This window comes from Arachis hypogaea, chromosome 15, assembly GCF_003086295.3.
Source record: "Arachis hypogaea cultivar Tifrunner chromosome 15, arahy.Tifrunner.gnm2.J5K5, whole genome shotgun sequence".
In the NCBI taxonomy this organism is placed as follows: Eukaryota; Viridiplantae; Streptophyta; class Magnoliopsida; order Fabales; family Fabaceae; genus Arachis; species Arachis hypogaea.
This window is the reverse complement of record NC_092050.1, coordinates 117544605-117548192: the sequence shown is the minus strand read 5'-3', so window position 1 is coordinate 117548192 and position 3588 is coordinate 117544605. Positions and strand designations below refer to the sequence as shown.

Here is a 3588-nt window from a genome sequence, read left to right as displayed (position 1 = left end):
ACTTGCTGGTTAGTTGTGCGAAGTTGTGACAAAGAATTAAGATTATGAATGTGCGTATTATGTCTTTAGTGCCGTTACCAAGGAATGAACGATCACGATTTCGTGCACCAAGTTTTTGGCGCCGTTGCCGAGGATTGTTCAAGTTTGGACAACTGACGGTTCATCTTGTTGCTCAGATTAGGTAATTTTATTTTAATTTTAAGCTTTTTATTTTTATTATTTTTATTTTTATTTTCGAAAAATTTTCAAAAAAAAATTTTAAATTATTCTATGTTCTTCAGAATTTTTAAGAATGAATTCTAGAGTTTCATAGTGATATGCTGAATCCTGGTTGGCTGTTAAGCCATGTCTAATCATTAGAGAAGAGCTTCTTTGTCTTTCTCAGCAATTTAGCTTCTGTATGTAATGATCTGCTAAAGCTTGGCTGGCCATTGGCCATGTCTAGTGTTTTGGACCAGAGCTTTCACTGAAAGCTTGGCTGGCTAGTAAGCCATGTCTAATTCCTAGACCGGAGTTTTAGACTAACATTGCATGATTCCTGGAATTCTCATTAGAAATTTTGAAATCCTTATTTTTCTTTTTCCAATTAATTTTCGAAAAATCCAAAAAAAAAATTTAATAAAATCATAAAACCAAAAATAATTTTGTGTTTCTTATTTGAGTCTAGCGTCAATTTTTAAGTTTGGTGTCTTGCATGTTTTTCTTTTCTTAAAAATTTTTTCAAAAATAAGTTCTTGGTGTTCATCTTGACATTCAAAGTGTTCTTGCATGCATTAGTTGTTTTGATTCATGATTTTCATATTTTGTTTCATTTTTACTGTTTAATAAAAAGAAAAAAAGAGAAAAACAACAAAATGACAATTTTTTTTCTTTTTTCTCTTTCTTCATTAAAAATTCAAAAAAAAAATATCTTTCCCTTATTCTCTCATAAATTTTTGAAAATTTGGTTTGATTTAGTCAAAAAGTTTTTAAATATAACTGTTTCTTATGAGTCAAATCAAATTTTCAATTTAAAAATTCTATCTTTTTCAAATCTTTTTCAAAAATCAAATCTTTTTCATTTTTTCTTTCATATTTTCGAAAATTTCAAATTGATTTTCAAAATCTTTTTCTTATTTCTATTTCATATTTTTGAAATTAATACTAACAATTAATGTGATTGATTCAAAAATTTTAGGTTTGTTACTTGCCTATTAAGAAAGGTTCAATCTTTAAATTTTAAAATCATATCTTTTTGTTTCTTGTTAGTCAAGTAATCAACTTTAATTTTCAAAATCAAATCTTTTTAATTTTCTTTTTCAAATATTTTTCAAAATAAATTTCAATCACATCTTTTTCAAAATCAATTTCAAAATCTTTTCTAACTTCTTATCTTTTCAAAATTGATTTTCAAATCTTTTTTTCAATTAATCTTATCTTGTTTGATTCTTATCTTTTTTAAAACTACCTAACTAATTCTCTCTCTCTAATTTTAGAAAATCACTAACCTCTTTTTCAAAATTCTTTTTTAATTAACTAATTGTTTTACATTTTAATTTAATTTTATTTTTTTTTTGAAATTTTCGAATTTTAACGTTAATTTTAAATTGAAAACAAAAATATTTTTATTTTATTTTATTTAATTTTCGAATTCTTCCCTCTCTCATCTCTTTCTAATTATTTATTTATCTACTAACATTTCTCTTCTACTCAAAAATTCGAACCCACTCTTCTCCTCTGTGTTTAAATTTTTATCTTTTCCTTCTTCTATTCTTCTCTTTTTATACTCACATAAGAAATCTTTATACTGTGACATAGAGGATTCCATATTTTCTTTTCTATTCTCTTCTTTTTCATATGAGCAGGAACAAGGATAAGAACATTCTTGTTGAAGCTGATCCTGAACCTAAAAGGACTCTGAAGAGGAAGCTAAGGGAAGCTAAAGCACAACTCTCTGGAGAAAATCTGACAAAAATTTTTGAAAAAGAAGGAGACATGGCCGAACCCAACAATAACGCAAGGAAGATGCTTGGTGACTTCACTGCACCAAATTCCAACTTACATGGAAGAAGCATCTCAATCCCTGCCATTGGAGCAAACAATTTTGAGCTAAAGCCTCAATTAGTTTCTCTGATGCAACAGAATTGCAAGTTTCATGGACTTCCATCAGAAGATCCTTTTCAGTTCTTAACTGAATTCTTGCAGATCTGTGATACTATTAAGACCAATGGGGTTGATCCCGAGGTCTACAGGCTTATGCTTTTCCCGTTTGCTGTAAGAGACAGAGCTAGAATATGGTTGGGCTCTCAACCCAAAGATAGCCTGAACTCTTAGGATAAGCTGCTCACGGCTTTTTTAGCCAAGTTCTTTCCTCCTCAAAAGTTTAGCAAGCTTAGAGTGGATGTTTAAACCTTCAAACAGAAAGAAGGTGAATTCTTCTATGAAGCTTGGGAGAGATACAAGCAACTGACCAAAAAGTGTCTTTCTGACATGCTTTCAGAATGGACCATCCTGGATATATTCTATGCTGGTCTGTTTGAATTATCAAAGATGTCATTGGACCATTCTGCAGGTGGATCCATTCACCTAAAGAAAACACCTGCAGAAGCTCAGGAACTTATTGACATGGTTGTAAATAACCAGTTCATGTACACTTCTGAAAGGAATCCTGTGAGTAATGGGATGCCTCAAAGGAAGGGAGTTCTTGAAATTGATACTCTGAATGCCATATTGGCTCAGAATAAAATATTGACTCAGCAAGTCAATATGATTTCCCAGAGTCTGAATGGATTGCAAGCTGCATCCAACAGTACTAAAGAGGCATCTTCTGAAGAAGAAGCTTATGATCCTGAGGACCCTGCAATAGCAGAGGTGAATAACATGGCGGAACCCTATGGAAACACCTATAATCCTTCATGGAGAAATCATCCAAATTTCTCATGGAAGGATCAACGAAAGCCTCAACCAGGCTTTAATAATGGTGGAAGAAATAGGTTTAGCAATAGCAAGCCTTTTCCATCATCCTCTCAGCAACAGACAGAGAATTCTGAGCAGAATCCATCTAGCTTAGCAAACATAGTCTCTGATCTATCTAAGGCCACTCTAAGTTTTATGAATGAAACAAGGTCCTCCATTAGAAATTTGGAGGCACAAATGGGCTAGCTAAGTAAAAGAGTCACTGAAACTCCTCCTAGTACTCTCCCAAGCAATACAGAAGAGAATCCAAAAAGAGAGTGCAAAGCCATTACCTTACTTGGTGTGGTCGAACCCAGAGAGGAGGAGAAGGACGTGAATCCTAGTAAGGAAGACCTCCTGGGACGTTTACTGACCAATAAGGAGTTTCCCTTTGAGGAACCAAAGGAATCTAAGGCTTATCTAGAGACCATAGAGATTCCATTGAACCTCCTTTTACCATTCATGAGCTTTGATGACTATTCTTCCTCTGAAGAGGATGAAGACATCGTTGAAGAGCAGGTTGCTAAATATCTAGGAGCCATCATGAAGTTGAATGCCAGTTTATTTGGTAATGATACTTGGGAGGATGAACCCCCCTTGTTCTCCAATGAACTCAGTGCATTGATAAGGCAGACATTGCCTCAGAAGAAACCA

General features: G+C 33.0%; 1 non-coding gene across 1 annotated transcript; it reads right to left on the bottom strand.

Moving 5' to 3' along the window:
• Window positions 1-2367: 2367 nt before the first annotated feature.
• Window positions 2368-2475, bottom strand: LOC112753892 (small nucleolar RNA R71). Its single transcript, XR_003178254.1, has one exon. It is a non-coding gene; the product is annotated as a small nucleolar RNA R71 (small nucleolar RNA).
• Window positions 2476-3588: the final 1113 nt, after the last annotated feature.